Source organism: Aythya ferina (genome assembly GCF_964211825.1).
Source record: "Aythya ferina genome assembly, chromosome: 12".
In the NCBI taxonomy this organism is placed as follows: domain Eukaryota; kingdom Metazoa; phylum Chordata; class Aves; order Anseriformes; family Anatidae; genus Aythya; species Aythya ferina.
The window spans coordinates 16,152,180-16,169,354 of record NC_140308.1 but is presented as its reverse complement, the minus strand read 5'-3'; the positions used below and the strand labels follow the sequence as shown (position 1 = coordinate 16,169,354).

The window sequence follows — 17,175 nt, the reverse complement described above, 5'->3', positions numbered from 1 at the left end:
ATTTGGGGGGAAGAAGAATGCAGAAAATAAGTGTTTAAAAATAAAAATAAAAAAGAGAGAGAGAGAGAGAGAAAGAAAGAAACAAAGGAAAACCAAGCAACACCTTGTCTTAAACTCCTTCTCCCAAACAGTTCTTCCCAGTTCAAAGTCTTGCATTGAAATATTTCAGTTCAACCTTCTGGTGATGTCCCAACCAAGACATCCAAAGCAGAATTTGTGAAGGACAATTCACAGGTTTGATGAGAAACAAATACTTGTACACTTATGATACTGAAGATCTACGCGGAATCAGTCCCAGAATGAAATATTCACTGCTACAAGTGTTCAGCCAGCAACCAGCTAGTATCGTAGTACACAACAAACTCCTGCTGCATCGTGAAAAACTAACTTTGTCATGATCAAATAATGGTTATGCATAGCAAACCATGAAGTCAATGTGGCAAAAATAAAATACATGATTCGATTACTGAGGAATCCATAAAACCAACACAAGAACACTGCAGCATTCCGGCTCTTACAAGTTGTTTGCCAGTAAAACATTCCTTTCAATACAGATTCAATATTTCTACTGCTGCTCAAGCATCTTTTAAGCAGTGTCTCAGGTGAACAAAAAAAAAAACACAGGTCATGGCTTCATCTGCTACTCAGGGAGAGAACTATACATGCAATGTGACGTTTGGCAGTTTTGTAGTTTTTTTAATGTATAATAGGTATACATTTGTGTTTATGAAGAGAAGATGAAACAAGTTGTTCCTTGCACTTGGGACAGGAAGATTTACAACTCTTTAGTTCCTGCACAAAATTGTTCTACAGACTTGGGCATAGCTGAAAGCACTTTCCTGCCCAAACAAAATGCATTACTGCTTCATTACACAGCTCTGTGAAACAAAAGGTAAAACATTCATCTTCCCTGAGCTTAAGATATTTTTAGGAACCTCAGTGAAACCTCTCTGCTGCTTGCAGGTAGCTTCACACTGTAGGGGGAGGCACTGAAGGAACAGGGAGAGACTGGTACACTTACACGTACCAGCTCAGGGTTTCTGTAGTGTCAATTACTTAAAGCCTTGATATGCAGTGTTCTTATCTGCTGGCTTAAACAAATGCAAATTTATGCAGCATAAACAGCAAAATTGAAACATACCAAGATAAAACTTTCTGGAATAGGGTTACATGAGACTTCCATATCTGTGTGATCTTACAAGAAATGGTAAACAGAAAAGAGAATTAACTGAAGGCCTTCACAATTGTTGCTTTACATTGCTCCTTTCAGATATTCCACAGAAAAGATCTTCCTACCGTTTTAAAGCATTTCTCTAAGCCTTGTCACTTATCAGATCTTACATGTAGTTCTGAAGCATTACAACAGCAACATAATTATAGAAACTTTTGAGACAATCTTCACATCTCAACTTAGTTAAAGAGCAGAAAAACGACACTAACAAAGATACAGAAAGGAAACAGAATGATGACGGGACAATGTGAATCACGGCATTGTGCCTGCTGCTGCATATATAGGAACAAAATCTGTACACTTAAGAGAGCAGCTAGTAGAGGTCAGCCAGAAGTCTGGCCCTGATTATTAAAATGTAAGCAATTAAGGTCTTTTACCATATATTTTGGCTCATTCAATTTTCCCTTTTGGTTAGGGCACTATTGTTAAGTCCATTAAACTGCAGTCATCTCCCCACCAAACAGACTTTCTATTAAAAGGTTAATAATGGTCATATAAATTCACTCAAACATATCATTCTTTTTATAATAAAAAAGGTGGAATGATGATCAGAAATTAAAATGGTGCTTCACCTCAACAATAAATGTGTTTAAAGAGTATAAAGATAGCAAAAATTAATTTTGGAGTGATCAACTCCTGAATTTAAATGAATATAATTATGTAATCATTAAATTACTTGATGGACTTCATTAAGCTTATTTCTGGTTTTGATGTCATTTTTCTTTCCAATTAACTCAGCTGTTAAGATTAATTTCATATAACTAGCAAAAGTAAAGATCAGAGCCAAGACTCACAGCACTTAGGTTCACAGAACACCATACAGCATTGAAATGATGACTTCTGCAGCATGAATACAGATTTGCTATGTCCATACCACACTAACTACTGCAAGTCCCATAAAAAAAGCATTGTTTTCTACATTAAATGCCATCTAATATAATGCCACTTAACTAGAGTTGCCTTAGAGCTTAGTGTACTTGATTCACATCTTAATATCTTGCTTTCAGGCATGAAAACAATGAATGGATGCCTTACATAGGTGAGAAATCTGTAAAGGATTCACACTATATTATTTCATTAGTATTGGTCTGTCATGCAACTCTTTAAAATACCAGATTCTCTCAAGTTCCATCCACCCTTGATAATAGAATGAGTTCTACCAAGGAGATGCAAATCAAGGCAAAATGTTTTAAGAAGTGGTATGTCTTGCTCCTAGGAAAAAAAGTGACCATTACCATTAACTATAATCCCCTGGAACTATTAAGTAATTACACCCAGCACCATAAAAAACACATTTCTACTGCCGCACTAACTGTTGTATATGAGTGCGAGGGAATAACATCTGAAACCAAAGTCAAGATGACAAAACAGATTTGCTTTTTCACCTAAATTCTACTTACAAACATGTAGCCTGAAATCTGTAAAATATCGAGACCTATTAACAGGTCAAGTTCTCTAAAACAAATAATCCATTTCAGCAGAAGACAGAATTTAAAAGACATTGCCCCTATGTATACATGTATTTCAAATAAACTTGACTGCTAGAGACAGACTGCCTGTTACACACTTACTTCATCTTATCTGCTAAGAAATTAACAATGACTTTTGTTTGAGACACTGCAAACTGTAGTATATTACTACCAGAAAACAATTCTCTTCCACAACCACCTATGTACAAACTGAGTCACAAAACTCCAGTTGAAACCTGTCAATAAATGTTTCGCTTTACAACAGCCTGATGCTGTAAGGTTCAGAGTACCTTCAACTTTTATTCAGATTAAGAAAGATGAGTGCCAAAGTGCTCACTTACATTAGGTGTAGGACAGTCAAATTAAGATCGTCTTCCAACTCAGTTGGAAGACAAACAACAGGATTCAAGTCATTTTACCCTACAAATTCCCAAAGAAGTTTTTAGAAGTCTGAAGATGTGCCTTATCATATGTAGCACCATGTGACTGACAGCTACCTGTGCTATACAGAGCAATTCAATATATTTAGCTCTTTTTTTCCCACAGGAATTTCAAATACTGCAAGTCCACTAACATGTGATTTTAAATAACAGTGTATTGTTTACCTTCAAGGGAAAAACCATTGCATCAACACTGCTCAAGTTAGGGAAAAATAAGTTACAGATATTTTAGAAAAATGTCGGTTTACAGCTTCACAACCTAAACAGCATCTTCCAGCTCAGCATCAGGAAGATACAGATAGTATTACAGATCATAAAAGGTGAAGAAAATAAAAGGGAAAATATATAAAAACACAACAAAATCCAACCCTAATCTGCAGGTAAAGCCTTTGCATCCAGCAGCAGTTAGATATCAATACAGTTCTTCCATTAGGGTCTAAAAACATCAATTCAGAGTTGTATGAATACATGTTTACAAAATACCAGGTCACAAATTTAATTAAATTCCTGAGGATTCTAGTAAACTTGTGTCTACTGCTCCTGTTTTCCTGAACAACAGATAAATGAGGTTTCTAATATAAGCTGAGGTTGGTGGTTTGACTGTGTGTGTGTCTGTGGGTTTTTTTTTTTTTTTTATTGTTTAAAACATTTGTTCCTGCTCCTTAATTGAACAAACAATGTAGGAGCCTGGTTTAACAGCACTATAATCCCCCTACAGGCAACATGACCAAAACTGTTCAAAGTCAGTCATGCTCATGATAACCTGATAAAAAATAAATAAAAAGGGATTTTCTTTCTACCATAGAAATAAAGCCAATAAGCCAACAGAAACTGTGGTGGCACAGTAACTTACTTTATGTAACTGATGCTACTATATCACCTGTGCTCCTATGTGGTTGGATAACATACGTGCATTCCTTGAGAAGTATTAGTCCAACTAGATTTTACTGGATATGATGTAGCAATATCATGGTCCTTACATTCAAATACATTGCTAATCCAACACATAAAAGCAAAATCAATACAACAAACCTTGTTTAGGATCCCCTGTCATAGTGTCAGATGTAACTAGAGGCAGATGATTGTTTTTGTGGCTGTAGATACAGGTGTTGCCACCTAATCAGAGGATAAAATGTGTTACCTATTTTGTGAGTTTATTCCTTGGCATTTGCCAAGATTTACTGGATATTCTTTTCAAGCAGTACCTAAATATTATATTTAGTTTATATTTTATCACAAATATACACCTACGTATACAAATGGATTCATGTGTACAAAAAAGCAATGGGTTAGTTGGATTTGTTTACATCACATTGTAGCACAAACAATGTTATTGAACCATAACATTCAGATAGCCACCACATTTTTTCCAGTAGAGTCAGCATGAAATCAAAAAAGTAACAATGCAAGATTTGCTACGTTATACTTCATACATTGAGCTAGAGCAATGATTATTTAAGTAGTTTCCACACAGATTCCCAAAATGCTCTTTATTTTCTGCTCTTAAATGGGAAAAGCTTGCAGTGAGTTATCATCAACTAAGAGCATCACCTTCGGGGCTTTTTGTTCATTTGTTTAAGCTAAATTAGTTTCTGATCTATTAAGATTTAAGAAATGAATTTTGGGGCCTGATCTTGTCAGAAACCTATATGGAGCTACTGTTGCTGCAAGTTTCCAACAGTTTAAAAGCAGGCCCTTTTGTGGATGATAACTACTGGAAGAGTAAGTTTATAACAACACCCATTTCTTTAGTAATCAGATCTTAGGAGAGACAGGAAGGACATATATCTGTAATATCAAGATCATTGAGGAAAAAAAGAAAAAGGGAACAGAGAATCCTACTTGTCATTAAGAAATCAAATTTGTGCTCCTTGTTTCGACTCAGAGGAACGTATTCAGTTTATTCTACTAGACCAGAAAAAAAAAAACGGGATGATTTTTGAAATAATTTTGAAATTTACTAAAGTCATAGGATTTAGGTCACCCCTTGAAGAAGAAGAAAAAAAAAAAAAAAAAAAAAAAAAGGACTATTTTTTGCTGGCTTAGTAGCAGAATGGGAAAAACAGAATAGATTTACAGATAGATATAAGGGAACTGAAAGCTAGAAGAGTAGAGTCGTGATGCTTCTTCCCGTCCTCCAATGTAGCTCCCTAACACTTGCTTCCATTATGCAAAGTAGTAAATACTACTTTGCCTCTTTAGGAGTTTCAGAGCACAGTGTAAAGCTGAGAACAACAATGCATAAAAGAAGCTGCAGAGATGCAAGGAAAGGAATAAAGCAGCAGATTAGCTATACATAGGAAATATCTAGAGCAAATAGGTAAATAACTTAGCTCAGATTCAGAGAAGTCCAAGTAGACTATCACAACTTACTGGGATCTGTGATTTCAAGCTTCTGACCAGAATTGTCTTTCAACTTGAACGTGTAGAGAAGTAGTTGCTGTCTTTCTTATAATGACCTGAAGTCATTATAGTTCAGTAGTTCTTGTCACAGTCCACCCGAAGCAGAGACAACACAAAGCTCTAGTACCAGGGGAAAAAAAAAATAAAAATCTATCTTATATCTTGATTCAAAGAACATCAACAGGTTCCAGAGATCTGTTAACTTATGCTTAATCAAATACAAATCAAGACGTAGCTAATGCAGGTACATTTGTCATCACTATTCCATACCTATCTATTCCCATATCAATTGTTTATTTTAATTGAGGTAGACTAAAAAAATGCTATGGGCAGCAATTAATGAGTGGCTTGAGGTAAACTTAATGAAAAAAGATTATGCTTATGATGTTTTTTTGTCCTCCCCTTCTTCCTACTTGAAATTATCAATATACACTATGTAAATATGTACACATTTATATGTATAAATTTTGTACATAAAAGACAGACTTGAAAATAGAACCTTGATGGGTTGGATTTTGTTTCTTTGTTTTAAATAAGCTTTAGACAGTCCCAGCTGCTGGTTCACAGAATTCAGACTCCAACTCATCCCTGCCACTGGTTTTATACTTATGAAAATATGATCAGGAATAATGGCAAACATTGAGTACAGTGATTTAACTGTCTTAACTGCCAACTGCCAGAGATTTTTCACATTCACTTCCAAATTCATGGACACTTTAATCCATTTGTCAAGACTAGGAAAGTCTTGGAGTTACGTTGAGTCAGCAGCTGGCTGCAATACTCACAAGAGCCTGATTCTCCAGTAGTTTTTATACCTAATCTGATTCTGAAACAGCTTACATTTGCACCATTTAATTCAAAGCTAAAAATGAAAACAAGCACATGGGTTTTCTCTACAATTTCTTTATGAAACTCAAGTTAGAAACAGGAAAGTAGATATTTCGTAACATAGAAAACTTCTCTGATTAGCTTTAATAATGTAGCAGTTCTTAAAATCTCTTCTTTAATGCATCACATTGTTTTTGACATACCATGGTACACAATATGGCATGATACAGCTTATGCACCCTGATGTGCCATGGTAGAAACAGTCAACTAGTACACCTGAAAAGGTACTTCTGTGGAAGATGCTGACTGCGTGGCAACTCTGTTCAGCCACGACAGAAAGGGGCAGGGGCAGCATGGAACAGGACAGGAGGGAATAGGGTCTTTATTAGCCCTTAAGTGTTCTGCAGGCTACATGCTCACAGCTTTAATCTATATATTACTAATTAGATCAACAGGTTTTCTGACAATACTGATTAGAAGAAAGCACTAAGCAGATGCTTAGCTCACAGCTTATTACAGAAGGCACAGGTAAACACTGAATTAGATACATGTTGTACTGATCTGTCCAATGATCCCATGACCCATTAGGTTGGCTGCCTGTATTACGTATTGAGGCTGTGAAAATGAGTAAGTCACTCAGCACTTCTGAGTGGGAACACCACCAGTACACACATTACTGCCACACATCAGTTATCTGGAAATAACAGCCTCCCAGCCCATTAAGAATAAATCTAAAATACTTCTGGAGGAAGAAAACGGAGATACTGCTGCAATTTCCAGCATATCTCCAATAGGTTTTGTTTATTTTAACAAACAAATTACACCAGAAATGCTCAAAAGGTTAAACTTGGCTTTGGCTGAATTGCCAAAGGCATTTGTGGGATAGTGGTGGTCATGTGCAGTTACATGTCTAAGTTCCTGCCATCAAAAGTTCCTCTTCACTGTTTACTTAGTTCTTTAGGTAACAGTTTTGAAATTATTGGACCATCCCTACACATAAATTACAACATATGCTCAGTAGTAAAGCAACGAGATCACCTTGGCATTTTTGAAGTCTAAGAGCAGTCACCCATGAACTCTAGAATCAAAACAAATAAAGATCTCTTTCACTGCTGCCTCATTAAGGAGCTTTCAGGACACAGTGACAATAATTGTCTTCCCTTCCCCCATTTTTTGCTTTGTCAAATTCCAGAATTATGCTGATAAGTTAAAGGAATTTAGAAGGGATTTGACAAGAACAGATAGCATAGAACAAACATCTATGTACTAAAGTGTTCAAAGTTAAATAAAAATTAACTTTGCATTTAATACCAATACTTTCAAAAAAGAAAAAAACACGTCAGATTCTCAAGGAAAAGAATAATTCCCTTGTGCAGAATAACCTACTCAGCTTGATTTCACAATTATGGACTAACTTGAAATATTTAAATGTAAGTTTTCAGAATTCACCTATTACAGGACTAAATATGATATGGTCAGACCAGGTCACTAAGTCATATTAAGAAAACAAAACGGGAAGAAATAGGCATACACGTTCTCTTTGAGGGTCAGAGAGCTACAGACAACTTAGTGCAAAAAGTTCAAATATCAAAAGTCAGATCAAATGCAGTACAGTGATAACAAAGCCTTAGTTTCAAATGAAGAAAAGAAGATGACAAATCTTTTGCAGAAGATTAAGTTCCCTCTGATGAACATTCAATAGAGCTATAGAGTGTGGGGAACTTCAGATCAATAACCGGATTTGCTATAGCAATTCAAAAATAAAGAAGCTGGGAAGTATCAGCAGTAATAGTGTATTTAAGCAGATGCCTGCAGAGGTTCTCTCTAAAAAGGACTCTAATGAGTTTACACTCTTACTCCACCTATCGTATCCATAGGAGTAGGAATCTAACGATTGTTTGGTCCTCTTGCAGCAGTTAGTGTCTTATGCCTCACTAGATTAGATAAATGAGATAATTAAGGATCATGTGGAAAAGCTTGCTAATGATTAAAGCAGACATTGAACGAGCTTTTTATGTATTCATCTTCCATACGATTCAATTCTACCTGATTTACATCTGCAGTTGCATGTTTGTGGATCATCATATATCGAATAGCAATTTGCTTTTCAACTTTCACACTTTACATACATGAGAAATCTAACTAATGCCAGTGTACACTGCTTGGCAGATACACCAGGCAGACAGTAAAACCAATGTTTCAGCAGGAGCACATATTTCTGAAATATGAGAGCACTCTAAAGAAACAAACAGGTAGTCATACTGACATGCAAGCCTATAAACTGTAAAAGCTCAGGAGCATCATCCACACAACCATACTGTCCTTCAGACAGTAAGGTGCTGATATGGTGGCAAGAGTCTTCTCTTGTAAAGTCTTTTTGTTACCTAAAAGAGTAGATGAGTTTCTTCCAGACAAAATGGAAGACTATGGATTTTGAACATATGGTCAGGATGCATGAATTTGGGTGGCAGCAATAATAACGGTATCTGTACAGGCTTCCCGGCTCATTAGTCCCATGAACTAGAAAAGGTTTAGGAAGATAATATCCAAATAACCTCAAGTTAGGTTTGTTTTGATTATACATTATGACCATGACCACACTTACAGCCAAAATAATCCCAGGAGCAGCCAGGGGAGGAGGGCTTCTTTCTGCAATTTTGTTGTTTGACTAACACTGTAGCTTCATCAGAAAAGCTTTAAATAGGATAGAAGAAGCGAGAAAAGAAACAGCTTCAGAGATCATCAAGTTAATAAGTAATTTCCCATTGAAAATGTTTTCTTTAGATCAAACTTGTAAAAGGTCACTTCTGAAAGTAAAAGTTTTCATTGGTTCTACATTTTTTAAGTCAATAAAAATATCTGGTGTTTCAGTATAGGTCTTCTCAAACCAAATAAAATTCAAAGGGATCAAGGGCAATTCTTTTAGACCTATGTATATGTAGTATCTGGTGTCCCAGCAGCACAACACTATTTTGTAAAACAAAATCCATGATCAAGAATCGATTACACCGTGTTTCAACCGCATGTTTCCGATTTCTAATTCTTGTGCAGTTGCTTGTAAAGCTTTATGCTTACTGCTGCTTACCCTGTTTTTTGGGTGCAAAGAAGGCAATCTCACCACACTTGAGCCCAATTTAAAGCACTAACTTACAAGCCCAGGGAGATAACTACACAACAAGGAAACACACAAACTAATTGAACATGATAGCTGCGATCAGCTGACTTCATCTTTTTATATCCTAAAACCTTTCAAAGCGTAACTGAAGCAAGCTTATGGCCTTCTGTTTATGGCCTAGCAGAAAGTTGTCTCCTACAGCAGGAGAAAAGGTCATTCCCCAACTCCCTCCCTTCTCAGAAGTCTCTCCAACTATCCCAGCAAACTGCTAACAAGGCATATGTTGAAGGAGAAAATAGTACCATCCAAGATGAATTTGAATTATCTGAGTCTGTTCAATATTTAGTGCTTTTTTTTGTATGTAAATATATTATTCCAAGTTTACGAAATGCATTTCTACACTTAAATACCAGAAAGGCTAAATGTGGAAGCTTCCCCATATGAGTAGTAGCACCCTGCAGAAGGAAACTTCAATACAGCAAAAAATGGATGCTCAGTTCAAGAAAGTGTCCATTTAAAGCTCTGGAAACACTGAAAAGATGTTTAAATCACTAACAGAATTACTCATTTTTACTTTCTTCCCCCCACCTGACCTCATTTAGCATAGTGGAAGCCTGCTTTTCCTGGTCTATTAAGACTTCAATAAAATCATTCATTTACAGTTAACTGCAACAGTATTCACATTTAGACCTGAATATTAATTGACTGATAATGAGATGATAAAGCTGCTTTTCTCTGCAGGTGTACCAATCAATTTCGATGAAACCAGAGCATTTTCCTGTACTGAATCTGAAATTAAAAAGTGATTTATATTTTCTAATAAAGTGGTTTTCATTGATCTCCTTCTGAAAAAGTATGGTTTCATTTGCACCTTTTTAAATTATAACAGTTTCCGTTTTCATATAAATGATTTTCCAATATTTTTGGCTCCAATTGATGATTAGCTTTGATATAGCTTTACAGAGTTAAAACCTTCCAAAGAATTTAGAACTTTTAATAAGCTTGAACATTTCCAGTCAGAATGAATCTGTTTTAAAAGACAGCATCAGGATCACTCTTAAGTACATATAAATGGAGAAGTCGAAGAAAACCTGTTTACTATTATTAGTGGTCAATGTCACTCCAAAACTAATATGTCAAGGACTTTTACCAGCCATCAGTAACAAACTCCAGCTTGCAGCAATTCAAAGTATCATTATCTACTGAAATCTTCTAGCAGATGCTTGAACTAAAAGCAATTAGATTTCACTTCAAAATTATTGTCTTTCAAGAGATAATAATTAAGGAACAATGAAAAGAATGCTGGATTCTGAATAAGTGTCCAAACACCAGAGTCAGCAAAGGGACCAAGAAAATTGGGTGCTTGCTTCAGTACCAAAGGACCAAATTGATGGCTTGCTTCAGTACCAAAGGACCACAAGAGGAAGAGGAATGAAAATGTGAGGTATGGGGTGGAATACTTATATCTATAAACACTGCTTTGCACTTGGAGAAACTGAGGACAGAAGCCTGGCCCCAACAGCTCTCAGCTCTGGAGGTCTGGCACCTTACTGAGCACAGATGCTCACCAAGCTGCCACCTACAACATGTGCAAAATGCAGAAGCACTATACAATAAGAAGGATCAATGCTTAATATTTAACAACTGGAATGTAAGGTGTTTGGGATTGTAAAGAAACTGACCTGAAACAAGCGAAAGAGTTATGTTTTCTTAAACAAGTGAGAAGCAGAAACCGGACAATCTTCAGCCCTCTCAGTGACTATAATCACCATGCAAGTAACTACTGAAGCTGCAGGTGACCATGAACTCAGCCACCTCAAAGTTTTTCAGAGCAGTAAAAACATTCTTTAAGGAATCACGTAGTAATACGAATGTTTCAGATACCAGAGGAGTCCTAGATAAACTATGGATTTGCAAGTGCCAGCCATCCAAAAAGCAATTTCTCATCAGAATACATAGCTCATAACACACAACCAGCTTGAGTAAGAACATTGCAAGCAAGAAATGCTCAGTTCTAACATCTATTTTACCAGAAGATTTAAGCTCATCAGACTGGATCTGATGCCAACACTTCAGACAATCATCCCAGAGCAAGCCAAAGTGAAAAACATGCAAGCCAAGAGATTTCATGGGTCTCAAACACATACGTGGAGCCAGACAGATAACAAGAGGTTCAACACAAGCTGCAGAAGGTTTGAATAAAATGGCCCAGGACTAGGAAGCAGACTAGGGCAGAACAAGCATGATCAGGAGCCAGGAGTTCAGAGCTACAGATACAGAAACGATTCCAGGACCCGGGAGCTAAAATTGTAAAGCAGTTTTAGCGAAGGCCAAAAGAACAGCTGAGATGTAGCACTCAGTCTTTCACAGGCTTCTCTTGAATGATCTGTTTGGAGTAATATTTGCCCATCACAACAGGGCCTGGGAATTTGACCAGATAAACAGCAAGTATTCATAGTAATTACTTGAGACTTGTGGTAGATGCCTTAGAATAAATTCATCAGAAAAAAAGTAATTTTGGTTTGACAGAAGTTACAGAAGTCAGATGGATCAATGAATCAAGGAAAGCAGTAAGAAAATATTTATTATGACAACCTCTAAGTAAATTTTCGTATACTTTATAGATGACAAATTTATTTTAATTAGAGATCACTTCTTCCTGCAGAACTGCTTGACAGATACAGGAAATGGGTTGCAGTCACAAAGTCTGCTTGCAAGGATTCATGGCTTTTGGAGTTTTCTAGAGCTGTATGCAAAAAATCATGAATAAAACATCAGTCATTTTGCTCTGGTATAAGTATTTCATTTGAAGAATTTAGCTTCTTAATGCTATCATCTAGCCATACCATACCACCACGCATTGAAAAGTAATTAATTTTCTTACTCCACCGTAAAAGTGAAATGAATTAAAATTGATTTTCAATCTGAATTTTCAATGGTAGCCCTGAAGTTGTTTCTCTCCGGTTTGTTAAGGATCATCATCTAATGGAGTAACTTGTGATGATTTTTAACCACAATTTAGAAATATGTCTTACATTTGAAGAGGAGTACACAGCCGTTCAATTTATTCACATCCAAAAAAATGTGCATCTTCAGCATTATACTGAACTCTTCCGAGAGTGCTCCCATCACATTTCTCTAAAGCAAAGCACAAATATGTTTTTCAGCCATTACAGGAAAAAAAGTAGTAATAATTACTGTAAATTTCAAAGTATCCAGAGTCCAGAGGCAACATGTATTACCTGAAAGGTCTCCAAATAGGATCTTCCATCAGGTCACTGCCCTTACCTTGTCCTGCTGAGCTTCTTTATTTTTAGTAGGTAGTTTGTACCCTTTAGGAGCCATGTTTAACACTAAAGCTGTTCTAAAATGTTACGCAAGAGCTCAACACAGTCAAGACTCAGAGGAAGTCTGCTTATAAATACAGCTTCCATAGCTTAGTGTTACAGATAGCCCAGCAGTGGCCTACAAGCACTGGTTACAATGCAGCAATGACAACAAAGTGCTTCAGAACTTAAGCACTATGTAGAATAATACTTGAGGCATTCAATTATAACATCTGAAAAAAAAAATATGTGCATTAAAGCCTTGATAGTTAGCAATATATAGCTTTTCCAATTCGAAAACTTCTACATGTAATACTGGTTTCTCACATTTTTCCCTACTAGTCGTCAGGAAAATCTTGTGTACCGCATTCCCTTACGCAGCGGTGGCCTTAATTCCTTTTACAACATCGCCCTCTAGTGTTTATTACCCTCAGGTATCTTCTGGAAGCAGCTCATCTCCCTTGCTTCAGTGATTTAGTACTTTTGAAGAAAGTTTAATACGTCTTAGCAAGTATTTTTGTAGGCAAAAAGTGTTCAACAGCTGGGAGAGGAGATGAAGGATATGCAGATAAGGTCTCACTTAATTTAACCCAAACTTCTTGGCATTTCAGTTCACTGTAAGAAGTATAATTTGCATATAGGAAGGACTGTTAATCCTGAAGAACCAGAGCACTCATTTCATCACAAATTGCAGTTGAGACTACTGATTTAATTGTCACTCCATGTTGTCACCAAAGTGGAGAATGAGACACATAGCACATTCATAGGCTTATTTGGGCAATAGACTTGAAAGGTAGCATTTCAGTCAATCTTACTAACCTTATGATAGAATCGTAGATGATTTGGGTTGGAAGGGACCTTAAAACCATCTAATTGCAAACCTCTGCCACCTCCCACCAGCCCAGGCTGCCCACAGCCCCATCTGGCCTGGCCTTGGGCACTTCAGGGATGGGGCATCCACAGCTTCTCTGGGCAGCCTGGGCCAAGGCCTCACTACCCTCACAGTAATTTCTTCCTAATACCTAATCTAAATCTACCCTTTTTTAGTTGAGACAATTCCCCCTGTCCTGTCACTACACCCCCTGACAAAAACCCCTCCCCAGCTTCCCAGTAGCCCCCTTTTGGTACTGAAGGCCTCTGTGAGGCCTCCCTGGAATCTTCTCTTCTGCAGGCTCAACAACCCAATCTTAAACTGATTTTACTACAGAACGCAAAGTTTTTATATTAGAAAGGGGTTGTTTATATAATTTTATACATACAAATATGTGGGCACACACTTAAGGATTCAGGATACAGGTAAGTATTTGAGAAATGTAAGTGGTTGTCCACCACTACTAGATGGCAAATGAGGAAAAACAAGCACTGAGGCAGTATTTTTTTTTTTTTTTTTTTTTTTTTAATTTCCAAAAAGCAGGTACTACTGGGACACAGCAACATCTAAGTGAGGAGTATCTGTAATTACATACGCAAGATGAAGGCCATCTGTTACAAAACATTACAAACCTCCTTCCCATTACTCTTCTTCCCCTGCTAGATAGTATAGTGGATTTACATAATGCCCAGTAAGAATCTAATTGCAAAGACAGTGATAGCATGAGTCAAAAGCATGTTAATATTTTATAACCAGCTAAGTAAAAAGACAAAACAACCATTTCTGTGTGATTTCAGCTCTAAAAAGCAATGGAGTGACAATTCAAAGAACTGCAGCAACCAAGCTGGCGTTAGTTTAAGTCATTACCTATATGTCCACATAGATATTAGAAAGCTAAATTAAATATCCTGCCTACCTACAATGTAGCATGTTATTTTTTTTAGTCTTATCCATAAATACAATTGCAAGCTTTCCCTAAGCATGTTCCTTTTTTTTTTTTTTTAACATCAGAATTCCATATGCTCCAACAGTGATTTGTGGTATTTTTGATCTGGATCAGCAAAAAGCTTTCATAATATATTTTTATTCATAATAGACAACAGTGGAAAGTAAAAACTGCACAGAAAATAGGATAAGAATGGTTACAGGTGAGAGACCGAACTCATAAGTGAAGACACTCCATTTCAGGAGTGAGGGAGGTATGATTATAGATCCTTGGGAGATGGATCAACTTCTTTGCACAAGATGGGAAGTTGGATGATCACTGAAGGTTGCACAGAAGAAAGTTATTTTGCATTTTCCAATCCCCAGATCAGCTCTGGTTTCCAAAATTGTGGCAAATATTTTATTTCTGGGATCACTGGCAAGACTCCATAGACTTTCTATTAACTGTTCTGTCCCATTTGCCACTCTGTAGCTTTCATAATCAATTATCCACATGCCAAAATTCAAAGAACATGCTCTCAGCATCGTTATAAAAAATGGTGTTATTTTGAGGGCAGCAGGACACAAAAGACCACACAGCCCCAGCACCTGCTCACAAGGGAGTTTTCAGTCATCTCCGCAACTGTTTGCTTATCAAAGACTTGCTCAATAGATATTTACTAACACTTGTCCAAGTAATTGTTTTCCTCCTCCTTTGAATGTAAAGCAATAAACCAACCGTTTTTCCCTCCCAGAGACAGAGAAGCGATGGGAAAAACAGAAAGCTCAACATAAGGGCATATAGCAACTCTCAGAGATAAAATTACATAATAGGGTAGATAGGAAGAGTGCAGGAAGAGTGAAAACAAAACCAACAAAACCCTTGATGTTTGGAGGTCAAGTACTCTCACACCAGACTCCAAGATCATGTGCCTACCACACAGCTTTCCTTTCCTTCAGTGTTTGTGGTGCATCATAGCACAACACACAACCTTCTGAGCTAGTACACACATTGCTAGCAGGACAGCTAGCTAGCCCTGCCCAGGGCTCCATGCTGCTGCATGTGGTCCAGTTCTCAATATCATTTCAGATATGAACAAATGGATCTGAATCTCCCTGACAGTATCACTACAGTTCATCTATTACAACAGCCTAGACCCAAAATCCCTAGCTCTGCAGAGCAGTTCCTCTGACATGTGCAGACTAGCTATGCTACTGAGTAAATCATGAAGAACATGGTAGGCCAACATTTTATAAGCCTTTTTTGTGAGGAAAGGGAGACACTGTTGAAAATTACCTAAGTCTGAGTTGAAGGAAGCCAAAAAGCAGTTATAGGATAATCTCCCAGGGAAAAGAGGAAACTAGGTATTGTATCCAATGTTAAAGAGAAACTACAGGATGTTGAGTACCACTAGCTTGGTAACTTATGCCATCCTCTGTTTAACTTCCAGGATGTAAGAATCAGAAATGTAATATGCTTAGAACATTATAAATCATTTCCGTACTAGTAGTTTGTAGTGTGTACATAGTAAGTTCTGCAACTTGAAGTCTGTATCAAGAAGTGCTAAATCATTATATGGCCAATGCCTTAAGCTAAGTACTTGAGGACCAAGTGCCATTTTAAAAATTCATGTTAGAAATGCCAGCTGTGAAGTGCGGGAACTGAACTGGTAGTCCCAACAAAAAGAAGTACAATTGTTCTGGAAGCACAACATTGCCCTCCCATCAGGGAGTAAAGCTGTAAATATACCACTTTAGGGAACACTGCACTGGGTCACTGCGAGAGCAAAGGACATGAAGTTCTCCACATGACCATTAAAATAAAGATACCTACCTCAGGTCCCAAGCTACCACTAAGAATATAGGATCCAGTGTGTGAGAGAAGAATGCATACATACCAGATATGCAAGCAACACCAACAGGCTGCTGTTTACATTGGCCACCTGCCACTCCCAGCCACACTGCATGCACCTTTGAAATGCCATGGGTGCCACCAGTCACTCGGATGAAGAACCACCTGCAAAGTATTTTCGGAACTTCTCAAACTAATCATCCCATAGTACTCTAAGGTAAGACACTAGCCCCTCTGCAAGTGTAGCAGTTAGACATCCTTACAGTGACGGTAACTCCTGTTGTAAACTTCTGGATTTGACCCCCAGGAGCTTCAGGTTGCTAGGTGTACCCACGTACAAACACGGTCTGGTAGCCTACACACTGGCAGAGAAATTATGCACAGGTTGCTCTAGCTAAATTCTCAGTTTACACAGTGAAAGCAGCTATATTTCATACTCTCAAATGAGCGTCGCCAGCATTTAAACAAGATATGCTAATGTAGACATACAAAAACACCAACTAACATGCATTTGGCTAAAGAAAAGCTCTAACAATCTGCTGAATTATGGCTTAATTCTGCCAAGTGTCAAGTTCCCATTTGGAAGCGCCAACCCCCTTTAACTTGTCTTCACTGGCTTTTGAGGCTATAATGAATACACAGCAAGGAGTAACAGATCTGATCTTTCCTGCTTCCCACCACCACCTCCATGCCAACTGAGGTATGCCCAACAGGCG

General features: G+C 37.3%; 1 long non-coding RNA gene across 3 annotated transcripts in view; it reads right to left on the bottom strand.

Moving 5' to 3' along the window:
• The window catches only part of LOC311443324, an 83,285-nt gene extending 70,472 nt beyond the window's left edge, over positions 1–12,813 (bottom strand). Inside the window, exons 1-3 of one of the 3 annotated variants that reach the window (XR_014697218.1) lie at positions 12,729–12,813; positions 12,522–12,624; positions 5,514–5,663 (exon numbers count right to left, since the gene is read on the bottom strand). This is a non-coding gene — a long non-coding RNA (uncharacterized lncRNA). Of the gene's footprint in view, positions 1–3,993; positions 4,153–4,172; positions 5,035–5,513; positions 5,664–12,521; positions 12,625–12,728 lie in introns of those variants that run through there. The other 2 variants (XR_014697219.1, XR_014697220.1) reach the window with 2 other exon arrangements.
• Positions 12,814–17,175: the final 4,362 nt, after the last annotated feature.